The sequence below is a fragment of the Lygodium microphyllum genome, chromosome 25, assembly GCF_053477565.2.
Source record: "Lygodium microphyllum isolate KBCC chromosome 25, Lygodium_microphyllum_v1.1.10, whole genome shotgun sequence".
NCBI classification, from domain to species: Eukaryota; Viridiplantae; Streptophyta; class Polypodiopsida; order Schizaeales; family Lygodiaceae; genus Lygodium; species Lygodium microphyllum.
In genome coordinates this window covers 88115846-88133055 of record NC_141159.1, presented here as the reverse complement: position 1 = coordinate 88133055, position 17210 = coordinate 88115846, and positions in this window count along the sequence as shown.

Here is a 17210-nt window from a genome sequence, read left to right as displayed (position 1 = left end):
TCTCCGATGTATTTCATGTCCCGAATATCACCAAGAATCTGGTTTCTGTTGGTCAAATGGTTGAGCAGGGCTTACAGATCAGATTTAATCCTCATGGATGCTTTGTTGAGGATATGAAAAATAAAGGTCGCTTGATAGCAAAAGGAAAGAAGAAGGGCAGAATGTTTACATTGGATGCAGACATGTTTGAATTGAGTGCAGCAATGTTTGCACATGGGACCGGTGTAGTTGCAGATATTGATATCTGGCATAAACGCATTGGTCATGTTAATGTACAGCGACTTAAATCAATGCAGGCCCAAAATATTGTTGCAGGTTTGTCGAAATTCAAGGTTGCAGAAATGCATAAGGTATGTGAAGCCTGTCAATTTGGAAAACAGGCAAGGAAACCATTTCCTAGACATGTTCAAAAGAGTAAGAAGCCATTGGAATTAATCCACTCTGATGTGTGGACAACTAAAGCTGCATCTCTTGGAGGCTGTCATTATTTTGTCAGTTTTATTGATGACTATAGCAGAAAAATTTGGGTGTATTTTATGAAAAAGAAAAGTGAAGTTTTTGGGCATTTCAAAACTGTTAAAGCGATGGTTGAAAAAGAAACAGGCATGCAGATAAAATGCCTAAGGTCAGATGGAGGGGGAGAGTACCTCTCAAATGAGTTTGCAAGGTTCCTGCAAGAGCATGGCATAAAGCAGCAATATTCATGCAGTCATACCCCACAACAAAATGGAATTGCAGAAAGGAAAAACAGGCATATTGGAGAGGTATCTTGTGCCATGCTCAATGAAAAAGACTTGCCAGATTTTTATTGGGCTGAAGCAGTTGCTACAGCAGTCTACATAATGAACAGGACTCCCACTGCAGCAATACATGGAATGACTCCAGAGGAGAGGTATACTGGTAGGAAACCAGATATTTCTCATTTGAAAATTTTTGGTTGCATTGCCTATGTACATGTGCCAGATGAGTTGAGATCCAAGTTGGATCCAAAAGCTGAGAAGTGCATCTTTATTGGTTACTCTCTGTAGCAAAAAGGGTATAGATGCTATAACCCTTCTACTCGTAAGTTTACAGTGAGCAGAGATGTTGTTTTTGATGAGATGAGTAGCTGGTATAAACCAGTAAATGTGATTGATGATGTAGATGCACAAAATGGTAATGCTGCACAGGATTCACAGCAGCAGTCACAAAATATTAGTGGACCTGGAGCGTCCTCTAGCAGTGGTTCACATTCTTCGCCATGGACAGGCAGATTGAGATCAGGAGAATCTTCTCAAAGTAATGCAGATAGTGGTATGCATGTATCACAAAAAGGAAAAGAGAAGGTTGATCAGCCCATGTTTGATGTGAATGTAGGTCACTCTTATGTGGATGGTGAATCCAGTGGCTCAAAACAGAGCATTGATGATGAGTTGGGTATTCCTTCTATTGTTACACCTGGAGTAAGGAAGACCAGGGATGTTTTGAGAGCACCTGGGAGTGAACCTACTTTGCGCAGGTCTACGAGAGCTAGATATCCTGTGGATAGGCTGAAATATGATGGATTTACAGCCATTCACTATGCATATATGGTCAAAGTGATACAGGAACCAGAACCCACTTCTTTTGAGGAAGCCATGGGAAAAGAAAAATGGGAGAAAGCCATGGATGAAGAAATGGATGCCTTGGAAGCTAATGCTACATGGGAATTGGCACCTTTGCCTAAAGGTAAAAATGCAATTGGCTGTAAGTGGGTTTATAAGGTGAAGCACAATGCAGATGGTTCTGTAAACAGATACAAGGCAAGATTAGTAGTCAAGGGGTATGCACAAACATATGGCATTGACTATGAAGAAACATTCAATCCAGTTGCAAGGATGGCAACCGTAAGAGCAGTCATTGCTATGGCTGCATCAAAGGGATGGTCTTTACATCAGATGGATGTAAGGAATGCCTTCTTGCATGGTGATTTGCAAGAAGAGGTGTATATGGAGCAGTCACCAGGTTATGTGCATGCTGTTCATCCTGAGTTTGTTTGCAGGTTGAAGAAAGCCTTGTATGGATTGAAGCAAGCACCTAGAGCATGGTCTGACAAGATACGACAGTATCTTGTCACTATTGGATTTCAGATTTCCAAGGCAGATTTCTCACTTTATGTGAGAAAAACAGAGAAAGGTATTATGCTGCTTGTCATTTATGTTGATGATTTGATTATGACAGGTGACAGTGATGAAGATATCCTTCATGTGAAAATGCTATTGAAGCAGAAGTTTGAGATGAAGGATTTGGGAGAGCTGCGTTATTTCTTGGGCATTGAGGTGATTAGATCACCAAGTGGGATACAGCTCTTGTAGAGGCAGTATGGATTGGACATGCTGTCCAAATATGGGATGACAGGCTGTAAGCCTATCTCAGTTCCTTTGGAGCAGAATGTGAAGCTGAGCACAGATGCAGGTGAGCTTTCTAAAAGACCCTACTATGTACAGACACATAGTAGGAAGTTTGATTTATATGACTATTACCAGGCCAGATTTGAGCTATGTTGTTGGATTGGTAAGTCAGTTTATGCAGGCTCCAAGGAAACCACATTTGGATGCGGCTAGACGCATACTCAGGTATGTGAAGTCCACATTGCAGTATGGACTATTTTATGAGACTGGGGTTCAGATACAGTTGCATGGATACACTGATGCTGATTGGGCTGGTAGTATTTCTGATAGACGATCTACCAGTGGATATGTGTTCTCTTTTGGGAGTGCTGCAGTCACTTGGAGCAGCAAGAAACACCCTACAGTTGCCTTGTCGAGCACAGAGGCTGAGTACAGGGATGCAACAATGGCTGCATGTGAGATAGCTTGGTTGCATAAGCTACTTTATGATATGCATCAGTCTACAGATGGGCCAGTTGTCATTTATTGTGACAACATGAGTAGTATACACTTGGCAAATAACCCAGTCTATCATGCTAGAACAAAGCACATTGAGGTGCATTATCACTATGTGCGAGAGAGGGTTTTACTAGGTCTTATTGATCTAGTTTATGTCAGCACAGAGGATCAGGTAGCTGACATATTCACAAAGGCATTGGGCGCAGAGAAGCTGCGCAAGTTTAGAGACCTACTTGGTGTGCAGGAATTGGGATTGAGCTCGAGGGGGAGTGTTGAGATATCAAGCTCCACTCGTGATACGCCAGGGTGACTGTTGTGTATTTATGTCACCGACTTGTCAGTTGCAGACGCGGTTGGTACACCGCCCATGAATAATAGCTACATGATAGCTATCCTTATCTACTCTAGTTCGTGGCTCAGTTAGTATGCCACCTTAGTTAGTTGAGTTTGGTTTGAGACCCATATATAGGGTTCTTCTATTTCTTTGTACTAGAGTTCTTTTTGGCTTACACAACTAAGAAGAGGAAAACTGTTTTCAGCCTCCACCCTTGTGTGTCTTCCCCCATTGTGCAAGCAAGAAAGCTTCAAGCGAGACTCCTTCCTTCTCTCCCACAATCTTGACACTATGTGGATGACTTGATTACTATAGGTGATAATGATAGTGGGATTGCTAATGTCAATGGACTTTTGAAGCAAAAGTTTGTAGTGGATATCTGTAAATTTCTCCTAATAGAAGCTCATTCTAGAGTTGTTCAATAGAAGAAAGGAATTAGGACTTGCAAAAAATCCAAAGTGTTAGAGTTTGCTTTACAATAAAAAACATATGAGGAATTGTTTCAATATCTCTCTTGCAACTTGTACACAACCCATTTCCAATTCCAAATTTTTATGCTCTATTATTAGTTTAGATATCTTTTAGCAATATTAGCCACATTAGACAGAAAGATTTTGGTTTAATATTGTTGGTCCACAATATTTGAAATCTATAGGATCATTGTTGGTGTTTCCAACATAGTCCCCGTCTTTTATTGAGCTTGCTACTCATGCTTTTTGTATTTTTTTTGTGGGAAATGGAATTAATGGTTTTTCATCTAGTCACCAATAGATACCTCTTGAGGTAAACTCCATGTTTAGCTAGATGGTTCTGTTGACGGTTGGGCCCCAACAATTGATTATTTGTTGAATCGGTTGGAGTTATTCCAAAGTCTAATTGAAAAGTTGTCTCACTTATAACCAATCATTGCGTTCATAATCTCATATATCTTTCCTATTGTTTAACCCCCTTTTTTTTATATTTGTAAGCTTGTCGTTATCTTTCAGCTTTTATATGCCCATGAAATATACGTAAACATATTGAATTAGTGGCACATCAATGGAGGGTCAAGTTTCTTACTAGAGATATTCCTATGAGTTCTTTCTATGGTAGCTAAGCATTCCATAAACTCTTGATGAGATCCAAACCTCCCTTAATCATAATCTTGATCTAGCTAGAGGCTACTGTTTGGGCATCTTGAACTTTCCATCTTGGGAATTCCTTGAGTTGAACATCTTGCACTTGTTCTATATGAGAATTGCCTAGTCCTCTTTATCATAAAAAAGATACATGCAATCCACTTGACATCCAACTTATTTGCCACATTAATAAGGTTGGGACTCCCTATCCCTCCCTCCAGTTTTGGCGATGTGCAAGTCTTTCTATGAAACTTTGAGAATTTTGAAATTTTCACTATCCCTAGACTATGACAAGTTTTAGGCTAAGCTTGTCATAGTCTAGACCATGACAAGCTTCTTACTAGAGATATTTCTATGAGTTCTTTCTATGGTAGCTAGGCATTCCATAAACTCTTGATGAGATCTAAACCTCCCTTAATCATAATCTTGATCTGGCTAGAGGCTATTGTTTGGGCATCATAAACTTTCCATCTTGGGAATTCCTTGAGTTGGAACATCTTACACTTGTTCTATATGAGATTTGCCTAGTCCTCTTTATCATAAAAAACGTACATGCAATCCACTTGACATCCAACTTATTTTCCACATTAATAAGGTTGGGAATCCCTAGCCCTCCCTCCAATTTTGGCAATGTGCAAGTCTTTCTATGAAACTTTGAGGATTTTGAAATTTTCACTATCCCTAGACCATGACAAGTTTTAGGCTAAGCTTGTCATAGTCTAGACCATGAAAAGCTTCTTACTAGAGATATGCCTATGATTTCTTTCTATGATAACTAAGCATTCCATAAACTCTTGATGAGATCTAAACCTCCCTTCATCATAATCTTGATCTTGCTAGAGGCTATTGTTTGGGCATCATGAGATTTCCATCTTGGGAATTCCTTGAGTTGGAACATCTTGCACTTGTTCTATATGAGCATTGCCTAGTCATCTTTATCATAAAAAAGATACATGCAATCCACTTGACATCCAACTTATTTGCCACATTAATAAGGTTGGGAATCCCTAGCCCTCCCTCCAATTTTGGCAATGTGCAAGTCTTTCTATGAAACTTTGAGAATTTTGACTTTTTCACTATCCCTAGACCATGACAAGTTTTAGGCTAAGCTTTCTAGGGTTTTGAGGTCATCTTTAGTAGGCCTCCAACATGACAAGAAGTAAACCATAGGGGGGAGGGGGATGATATCATTCTTTTAAAAAACTATTCTACTTGTAAATGTATAATGCATAACTTTTAGATACTCAAGATCTTTCTTGACCTTATTAAAAATTCACTTCCACCTATGTTTTAGGTTGATCACAAATGCCATTGGGATTCCCAATATTCTAAACACTTTGAATTGTCATTTCTTATTGTTTGTTTATGTGAATCCAATTTTGAACTTACATCTACGAATCCAAGAAATGTTTTGCAATCCAACCAAGCTTTCTTTTCTTGGTTTGATATAAGCTTGTGACCTTTCAAAAGATACATGCCATTTATCTCTTCCACCATGTTGTAGTTGCCAACTATAACAACAAGACTAGAGGTGCATTAGGGAGGTCCATAGGAGTGTGATTTCCTGAGCATTGCATGGAGCACATGTTAAGACTTCAAGCTCTTTCTATCTGTCTATGTGTGTGACGGACAGTCTAACTGTATGTCCAGATGTACAGAGCAAGTGTGGGACATTTAATAAGTTGGTGGTCTTTGACTTACATTGGCTAGATGACCTATTTGTAACTATTTAGCTCTACAGATACAAGGGGAAAGAATGAAAAAATAATGGGATGAGTTGACTACTCACTCTCTATTGGTCCAAACCTACTACTATGTCATTTAATATAGTATTAGAGCCATTGTGCTCCAAGAAGCTTTGTGACCTTGGTCCAATGCAACTAATTTACAAGACCTGTTGAGGCAACATATGAAGGGATTAATGGCTTGCAATGGAGCTTTGTTTGTGAACTATGTGACCAAGGTATTTGAAAGAGCAGCGAATACGTTGGGATAGAATAGTCAGGACCAAGCCTTTCACAAGATTGGTCGTGGCATCATGGAGCCATACAAAGGATTAAAATGCATATGTTGAAGCTTTCATGAGTGAGCATTGGCTTGAAGAATGCAAGCAGCAGCTCATGTGATGTATTCCTAGCCTGCACCTACTTGTAAAGAGAGAAAATGAAGAGCATTAAACTCATGCCAAATCAGCGTGGACTATGGCCACCATGGACAACATAGGGCACATTTTTCAACTGACTACGTGGGAGATATGATTGATACTATTCATTAGCTACTATAGAGTAGCACCTCTGCAACACCTTGAATATACATGACTAAGTACTTTGGATAATAACTAGTAGTAGAAATTAACATGGACAATAGGTAAAATGCGCCAGAACTTTGAAGACAATTTCAGCAAGTCAAATCAATAAGGTATCTTACTGCGATACTGAGCAGCAGTAGTGAATGAATCAAGAAGGCTTGAAGGTAACTAAGCTTGGTTTGAAAGGTACTTGAAGCTCTCTTTGCATTGGCAATGATTAAAGTAGCCCATTGTTGATGAATGTCATACCTGCGGAGGGTACCATTGGTCTGGAATGTCAAATGCTCAACTTTGGAAATTTTTGACAAGTTGAAATCTATCCTGGAATTTCTAGCACTAATACAGGGCACCATTTGATCCACCAATGCTTTGGAATGATGGATATGACTATCAAGAATGCTTGATAAATGTCTGTGCAATACTCATGTACACCTAAGCATGATTAAAAGGGATTAAAAATTCAATTTTGGAATGCATTTATAGATCTAGACATTACAAGTTGAAATCTGTAATTTGAATGTATGACAGTTACCACTCAAAGGTTGAAACATATTGACATCCATTTGGTACCTGTAAGGCTTGAGTCATGCCATTGAATTTGTAGGTATTTTTGTGGGATATTGTGAGTATTAAATGCCCAAATTTGGACTGATTTATTGTTAGTTATAATAGGGTATTAATTGTTTTTATTAGCTAGAATAATATTTACTTCCATACATGATGTATGTGCATTGTAATGTGTCCGGATGGACATGTATGGATACCTGCATGTAGTGGCAATTCTCTGAGATGCTGTGGGCTATGTTGAGGCATAAATACCCTTGCTTTGGCTAAGAAAGGGATTCCGATTACACACAGGTTGTTGTTCATAGGCTACTGTGTCTGTTCACTGCTAGTTAGTGTGCTTATATACAGAGTATGCTGTAAATGCAGTCCATACAAATAGGTTGTTATACCTAGACGTATTGCCACTTGACTTGGGATATGGTTGACATGTTTATGGACTGAAATACTCTGATTTGAACAGTGGATTACTACTCAAATATGTCATTGAACTAGAAGGCTAAAGCTGATCAATTAAGAAACCTTGGTTTGTAAGAAGCAAGCAGTGTTTACAACATGGCAAATGCAGATAGAATAGATAACATAACTCAAATAGTGGGTGAGAAACTTGATAGCAACAACTATGCCATCTAGAAGTTTCGCATGGAGAATTTCCTGATAGGAATAGGATATTGGATTTGGTAACAGGAGCACAGGCTGAACCAAAATTGCCTAGTGATAGGAATCCAACTCCAGATCAGCTGAGAGCTCATAGAGCTTGGATGAAAAGAGCACATGTGGTTCTACATTGGCTATCATTATATATTTCACATGATATGGTAATGCAGATTATGAATTGTAGCTCTTCAAAGAATTTGTGGAATACCTTGATCATGTCTATGGCACTACCATAAGTGCTAGGAAGATATAGCTGAAGCAAAAATTCAATAATATGGAGAGAAAGGGTAGGTCTATTCAGGACTATGTCACTAAAATCAAGACCATTGCGGACCAGCTAGCATCCATTGGCACACATGTGGAGGATGAAGACATGGTTGTGATTGCATTAAATGGCTTGGGGCCTGAATATAAATCTTTTGATACTTCCATATCTATGTGGGCTAAAATGATAGATTTTAATGAAGTTGTGGCATTGCTCATTCATGAGAGGAAGTCAAACTAGGATTGGCTACTAGTTCTAGTAGCTCTAAAAGCAAGGATGTTATCTTTTACTCAAATGAACGTGGCCATGGCAGTCATGGTAGGAGATTTTCTCATGGCAGAGGAGCACCACAAAATATGTCTCATGGCAGTAATACCCAACCGAGTTCAAATGCACAAGGAGGTGGCAATTTTAGAGTCAGGGGGAGATCTAGCCTTAGGGACAGAGGCTCATGGCAGTAGCCACAGCGTATCTCTGACAATCCTAACAAGGATAAGGATTGTCATTATTGTGGCAAGTACAGACACATTGCCAAGGACTACTGGAAGAAGCAGGGCAAGCAGCATGGACATTATGCATCGTCCAACCATACAAAGGATGATTTCGTAGATCGGTTGTTTGCCATGACTTATGTGCAAAATAGGGCTGCTAAGAAATTGAATGCAGATTATGTTTGGTATATTGATTGGGGAGCATCGAATCATATGACAAATCATGGTGTGACTGGTTCACAGATATGGTGCCTGACAAGAATGGCTATGTATGTACAAGTGACAATACGTAGCATAGCACTGAGAACAAAGGCATAGTACCTCTAGTGATTCATGATGGCAAGAAGAAGAACCTGCATGATGTATTGTATGCCCCATTCATTACAAAGAATTAGTTGTTTGTGGGTCAGATGACCAAGCAGAATTTGCAAGTCCATTTTAATAAGCATGGTTGCTTCATTGAATAGTTTGGTAATGGTTGCAAATTGATTGCTTGTGGTCATAGACATGGCATGATTTTTGCATTAGATGCCACTTTATCACAGCTAAAATCAGAAATGTTTGCTCATGGTTCAGACATAGTCAAAGACCTAGAAATATGGCATAAGAGAGTGGGGCATGTAAATATTCAGCGGCGGCTGCAATTGATGCAGAAGACAACTTGTTAGTGGCTTACCAAAGTTTACCTACACTGATCTTGGTGTGGGAGCTTTCACTTAACTACCAAGTCCCACAGACCACTTATTGTTTCAAGCGTTCCAAGCCAAGCACTAATGGCTACCTCTCACATAGCCGATGCACTCTCATGCCTACCGGTTGTAGTGACCTTATCTCCATGCCGTTTGAGTTACCTCCTCTCCCTCACACTCCAGTAGCTCCACGATCCAAGTGCAAGCTTCAAGCAAGCTTGATCCTCCTGCTCCAAGCTCCAAGCTCCATCGCCGCGAGCAAGATAAGAGAAGAGAAGAGAAGAGAAGAAGAGAGGAGAAGATGGAGAGCTTCTCCACCCCACGGTCCCTCACCCTCACACACTCACTCCCTCACACTCTCACACTCCCTCTCTCAAGCACAAGCTCAAGCAAGAAAGAAGAAGAAGAAGAAGAAGAAGAAGAGAGCTACTTTTGGCCACACACAAGAATGAGCTTCTCATTCACTTTTCAACTTTATATACAAAACCCTAAATCCCTTTTGGGCGATCATCCCCTTTTTTACATGGCCAGCCGTAGTCTAGTCCCTTTTCCCATTGTTCTTCTTTCTTCCTAGCTTCCTTTCCATTGCTCATCTACATTTACAAGTTGCACAGGTGAGAGCCCGGTGCTCCTTGAATTAAACCGTGATGTGCTTGCGCTCTTTTACAAAAGTTTTGTCTTGCGCTTTTCCTTGTGCGCCTTTGTCTTCCATTTCTCTTACCTTGGCCTTTGTCTTTGTCTTTTATTTTAGCTTTCTGAATTTTTCACCGCCTGGCACTCTTTTACAAGATTTTAGGGTGCGCCTTTGTATTTTAAAATGCATCTTTCCCCTTTTTCATTTGCCTTGGGCTTTTTAAGGTCTCCCTTGCGCTTTTGGTCTTTTCTCCTCTTCTTCCTTTAGTCGAGCTATCTTTTTTCTGCATTTTCCCTGTGTCTTTTTTATTTCCTTTTTCTTTCTTCGTGTTGGGGTTAACATTACCCCCTCCTAGACGAGTGCCAGTCCCATGGCACTCTACGTCAAAGGTAGCATGCAAAGCTTGCACCGAAGACGTGGGTGGAAGGGTTGTTGTGGTTTTCCCTAGAGGAGTTCTTATGTTGGTGCGGAGGAAGGGCGTTGGTGGCACTGTGCTGTTCCCATTGGCTAGTGATATGATTGGTGTAGGTGGCGATAGGGCCACCCATTGTTGGGAATGGCCACTCACTGGCACGGGTTTGGTGTGTGTGGGATGCTCATGGTGGATCCTGCTTGTGATGATTCTCTGGTGGTTCGCATGATGAAGTAAAGGACAAGAGTTCAAAGTTGAGTATTGATGTAGAGCTGACAGCGCTTTCGTTAGAGCTTTAATACTTGCAATTGGAAAACCTCTTAGGTGGTCTCTCCCTAAGGGGTAGTGCTAGTCTTCGTAGCGTGCACAAGACATATTTGGATTGGTTTGGGAGATAGGTCGAACTCTAATCAAGTCTCGAGTATTGTCCTGAACTTGAGGACCCAAACTGTGTATTGACTTTGGTGCAGATATTATGTGAGTGCTCGTGCATACTTAGATATTACGTAGGTAGAAGACTATGATTTGGTGTCTCATAACGTCTGTGTATGAAGCAAAGTGGTCTATGACAGAAAGAAGTACGCGCGAAGGTGGGTGCAACATCTTGTGCATTGTGATTGCATAATGTAGCAAGATAGAGCCCATGGATAGTGTCCTATCCTTAGGTGGTAGACATGGGGCCGGTGCGATGAGGACAGTGTACTGTGCATGGCCATTCGTGCGGTGCGTGCCCCAATTGATTGCCATGGTTTTAAGGCAGAGTGTAATTGGTTCAAGGTGATAGGTCTAATCATAGGCATGACAAGCTCCCTAGGGCTGTCATGCCCTTGATGTGCCCTGAACTATTGTGGGTGATGCTAGGGGGCTAGGGAACTAGGGACGGAGCCAGCCGACCAAGGTCATTAGACGCACCTTATTTGAGGACCCCTAGGTGCAGTGATGTGATCGTGGGTGTTTTTTTATTTTTTCTTCTTTTGTTTTCTTCTCTTTTTTTTTTTGCCACAATACAACCATTGCAATATGCGGAGGCTATGAGCCTTTCAATGGGTCAGGATATGTCAAGCCTCGGTGGCTCAGGAAATGGATATGACCGTGATGATTTTGCCCTAGACTCGTTGTTAGGGGAGCCATTGTTGCGATATCGGTGCGATTGCAGCGACACTTGTCGTGAGCTCACTATAGAGCTTGGCCCAAGAAGAGAGTGTAGCCCATGACTATGCATTGGTTCATGCGAGGTGGGCACTCGCAAGGGTGATTGTTCGCGTTCAGCAGTGTGGCTTTGTTGCGGTTCGTGCACGGTTACTGGTTTTGGGGTGACCCAAGCGTTGAACACATTTGCACGAAGACCTATGTAGCCCTGCATCCACTTGTCACTTTGTGAGAGCACATGCTTGATTTCGTTAAGTAATTCAACAAATGCAGTTATGTGAAGACATGACTTTTAGAAATGTTATGATGTTAATTGCAATGCCCAAGCGATTGCTTGTCAAAGACGTGGCATACATTAGCGATAGGCAGAAGAAGTTGTACAAGTGGGGAGTTGCCCTTTTATCCATCAAAAGACAAAAAGTTATGTCCTGATGTCAAGCTACTCGTACATCATAGGGGCTTAGTCGATTTGTACTAGGCGGGGCGAGTCCAATTGGTTAGGCGACTAGGGTGGTGCTGGTGTGGGACTCCCATGAGGTCGGGCAGGGCACATGTCAGCCGGGACATAAATGGTGTAGTCCCGGGCCGCCACCATTTCCAAAATGACTTTAAATAATTCATTCAACTCATCCCTGTCCCAAGCTGCCTTTTCTGCCCTTGAGCATCTGGTGCTTGAGCGTACGTTGGCGGTTTGTGCAACTGGTGTTGCCACGTCTTGCACGCTTTGTTGAGTTTCAACTTTCTTTGTCCGAGGATTTTTTGGCCTTTGTCCGGGGCGGTGTCGCTTAGGTCCTCGTCTCTTTGCATATCTTTTGAGCATGGACACGTAGCGCACCGGCGAAGGGGCGTGTGCTGCATGTTCCCGTCGTCTGTGAAGAGTGTCTCTGCAAGCCAGCTACCCGTGGTTCTCCATATTTTCTTTGTGGAGGACCTGCACGATGCAACCCAAGGGTTAGGCCTTGATACGAGATAAGATCGTTTGTATAGGAGGGATTTCAGTGTGGGTTATCAAACGCATATGACTAGAAGAGGAGGGGTGGAACGTGCTGTGCTCATTGTCGTACAATGGCCCCCGTGATGATGTTGACTTAGCCTCCCGCCATTAGCAGATCTTGGCTCACGCCGAGTTACATCAAATGGTGGGCATGGATTTGGGGTAGGGCTCATCCTCGGAAGGATGGACCAGAAAGGAAAAGGTGTATAGAAAGGGACTGCACCCTGCTTACATCATCAAAGATGTTGGTCAGGCTTTCCACGGTGGCCATGTGGGGTTCATGCCCTTTGCCAGAGATGGAAATGGTCATGTGAGAGGGGAACCGGACGAGTCTAGCCTGTCGGTCCCAACTCTTCTATCTGCGCTTGAATATTATTGCTTATGTGTGTTGATAGTGTCTATATAGGGTGACACAAAAGTCATTGTTTATTTATATACATGTTTACGAATCCATGTCACTTTACGAGGATAGAAACCAATTTTAGAACTCGGGATTGTACTGGAGCATGGCACACGTATCTAGCACACGTGGCCGCTTACTCAATACCGTTAGATATTTTGCCACATCGAGTAGCATGGAACCTTGCCCGAGTCTACTGGCAACATGTAACTCCTTCTCAGTGAGAACCTTATCAACCAGAGAGTTTTCTTGGCTAGGTTCAGCCAAGTCCGTACCCCGAATGGCAGTCAGCACTCGAAGGGAGGTTGGTGCCACATAGGTGGGGTCTCTTTGAGACCGCCATTTGGCCAATTGCTCCTCAAAAACTGTCATGATCTGAGCTCCTAGTTCAGCCATTGCAGTGCGGTTTTCACACCAACGCTGTTCAAATTGACTTCGGCCTTTTGATAGTTGCCTTAGTTGCTCTATCTCCAAGAGATTTGGTTGGCAGAGTACATCATTGAATGTGACAGTTAAGTGCAGTTCGTTGGCTTCCTCGCCCTAGATGAGTAGCATGCGTTCATGTAGGAGCCTGCTATAGTGCTCGTCAAGATGTTCTTGCTCTTCCCAAGATAAGGGAAATGGCAAGTATTCTCCGAGTTGCTCTTTAGGGAATGCGCACATGTTTGCCACCATGACATAGATACGTGCGAACACCTTGAGCTTGGCATCCAATTCAGTTAAGCATTCGGTGACACTTCTATGTTCAACGAGGGCTTGCTCGGTTGCCAACTCATGCAAGGTTCTAGGAGTTAGCCTGGGCTTTAGCATAGGTGGGAGCTTAGGCCTAGATGAGCAGGATCGGTCCACAGTAAGATGTCTGACGCTCTTGGGGTTTCCATGTTTCTCCTGAGGCTTCATTATTGCATCATGGTTTTCCTTCGATGTGACTGGTATAGGTTTGTCACCCTGTTGTGACAGCGTTATATCCACTCTTGATTGGTCAATGCAAGTTCTATTGTCGGTGGATTGAGTGTTGTAAGTAGCCATTGATGGTAACTACTATTTTGATTTTCAGAGCACGCAGATGTGTCTGAGGTTTCAGTGCTATTAGGAGAGGCATCAATCGGTTCATTGGTGGGTGGAATTGATGCCTTATTCATCATCTCTAGCGCTCTTCATCCCAATGTTCTTGGGGTCCACAACCATCTGCAACTGTTGTTGTTTTCGCTATTTTCTCCTCTTTTTCTTGGTCAGTGGAGGTGCATCTCTCAATGACTCAGGACCCTGGTCTAGATTAACTGTTGTTGTGCTTGGTTGGGTCTTAGCATTTCCTTGCTTTAGTGTGTCCTCATGGGACATAGCCGTGGTCTGCTGAATAGCCTTGCTAGGTTGAGTGGTTCGATGCGCCATCTCCTTGGCCACATTGTTGAGAGGTTTCTCCTCAAGTCTAGGCTTTAGGTGCTTTGGAAGGGCTGGAGTTGTCAAGGATACTGGTTGCGGCACCTCCCTCGTGGGCAAACTGCTAAGGACATGCTTCGCAAGGGGTGTTGTCACAGCCAAGGGTTGTGACTGCTGTGATCCCTGATTGGAAGTAGTAGTAGCTAGTCCAGCAGGCTGGCTACTCTTAGCAGATTGCGGTGTTAGGTCCCTAAGGCGATTGGAGGTGGCTGCATCTTTTGTTGCCCTTTGAGTATTCATCTGTGTAGATCAAGCATGAGTTGATCTAGTCACATTGGGTTGCACATGCATATCCTTGGGCCAAGAGCTACGGCTAGTGTCATGTCCCCCCTCTTGGATATTTGGAAGCTTTGATGGTGATAGAGATTGGGAGGGAGCAGCCACCATTGACGACCGCTGTTGTGCTTCCTGTGTCCATTTGGAAAAAGAGGACGTAGGAGATCTAGGACTCTTAGGTGGACTTGGCACTGGCTGAATGATTTGCTCAAGGCTATTAGACGATTGTGCCATTTGCTTTGTTCAACGCGATCAGCCTTGCCATGAGCAATGTTGTGCCTATGATGCCTGTTATCCTCTTGGAAAATCAAAGGCTCTTTGGGCACTAATGGCTTTTGTGCACGCTCGATGGCTACATATGACATCTGCTTATTAAGCATGCTAGGTTGAGGCTCTTTCTTTCGAACATTCATGTCTAGTTTCTTGCCTCAAGTCCTAGAGTTTCTCTTAAATTTCCTCCTGTGCTTTGTTGCTCTTGATGCAATCTTGCCTTCAGCTGATAGAGATGATTTAGCAGGGGGTTTTGGTACCCAAATCCATCGGTTACCTGCATAATACCCTTGAGCACGTAGCAACGCTTTGGATATCCATTGCGGCGTTGTGTTGGCCCTCCATCGTTGCCTTCGCCTATAGGGCTTGGGCCTCCTTTAGGGTCTTCTATGATATTTGTAAGTCTAAAGCCCGTCCTTGGCATTGTCTCTTGACTTTCTTGTTCCAAGCATGGCCTCACTCACTGTTTCTCGTTGTTCGACCTGTGCTTGTATCAACTCCTCCCAACAAGTCATTGTTCTCATTAGTAAGCTTGACTATTACATCAACACCTTCCTTGCCTTTCCCTTGAGGTTTGATGAGGTCACCCTTGCTAAAGGTTGTGACTATCCTCACACCCGATAGTGTCAGGTGTATCCTCTGAGCTACGTAGTCAACCTCACATTTGGTTTCCCTCTTGAAGGGTCTTCCCAGGAGGGTTTCCTTACCATATTTAGCACCATTTGGAGGAACATGAAATAGTATAGGCAAGCTCTCAGTTTCAATTGTTGCAAGGATACTGCACTTCCCTATGAGTGCTTGTGGAGGTCCCCCATAAGGGCTAAGAGTTGCACTAGTCGATGTCAACTCTGGTTCGCCTAGTAGGGTCCATGCCTCATAGGTCAAGACATTAAAATTTTCTCCTTCATCAATCAGAGCATCGATAGTATGCTCTCTTTTCGTGGTGAGTTTGACCCTAAGATAAGCAGGTGGTACCATGTCTTCATCTTCCGGGTCTTGGCTTGTAAATTTAAGCCTTCTAACAAATGCCCTTAAGTCCCCAACTACACGACCAGATGTGGATTCTCCGCTGATGTCTTGGCTCGTCAGTGTAGTGCTATTCACGGAGCATCCATTGTCAGGACTGTTGCATCTAGTAATTCTCGCTATTGTAGCTTGATGTTGTTGCTCTCCGCTTCGACTAGATGCAGTCCGAATGCAACACGTGTGTGTTTTTGCAGTGTGGCCTATTTGCCCTTATCGGCTAGATTGGCCCATTGAGGTTCTAGGGTCTCTGTTTCTCTTGGTTTGGGTATGGGCCTTTGATTGCTCTTTTGTCAGTGAGAATCTGTGTTCATGTAGAGCCATTTCCACACTAGGGTCTAATTTGGAGGACCTGTTACGGCGTGCGTTTTCTCTCCAACCTACATGGGGAAGGTGCGGAGGGGGCAAAGCTCCCTCTGCGGGGGTCCTCTCCTATTGGGGGGGTCCTTGAGTGGTTTGTCTGAGTGAGTTCCTTCAGTTATCGAATGCAACCCTCACTTTATGGTCACTTAATGTGTGTTTCACTCCTCGTGCACTTGTGCTCAGTCAGGCTTTCAATTTCTTCAAGTGCGGAAATTCACGGTGAGTGCAGCAAACTACTTGAAGCATCTTATGCACACTCGCTTTGTTTGGGCATGATAGGCTTGCTGGTCACTTTTCTGGCCACCTTGACAGGGTTCAGTGCCTTTCTAATAACTTGCCGCATTCGTTTTTGGCCAATCAGGTTTTAACTACTCAGCGCTTTGTGTCTAGGTCTCTGGGTCACACTACTGTCTAATTCAAGCTGCCAAGTGGTTGCTCCCTACGATTTTGTCTATTCCGTGTGATAGAATCAGGTTCTGAGCATCCACAGGACTTCCGACAGTTTGCGCTACTGAGCTCTAGCCGAGTCAGGTCAAATTTCTGAGAGTTTGATCAAAATTTTTACTCGACCCAGCTGGTCCAAATTGCAAGGGCCGAGTGCCCGATTCGGCCCGTTTGAGGGCCAAGTAGAAGGGGCCGTATGTAACTGTCCGAATGCCAAATTTGGCTAGTCCAAACCTAGATGTCCAAGGGCCGAGTGGGCTGAATTCCAAGTTAGTCCGAGTGCTCGATTCGGTTGGGCCGAGCGTGGGCGCCCGAGTGGTAGTGGCGGAATGGTTTGAGGACCAAGCAATCAGGAGGGCCGAGTTGAGTGGTCAAGAGGGCCGAATCGAGTGGTCCGAGTGTAGTGGCCGAGGGCCGAATGGCCAAGTGGTCTGAGGGCCGATTCTAGGACTCGGCCCAGAATCACCATCACTCGGACACACTGAGTGTGGCGTGTTTTTTCACCGGACCTC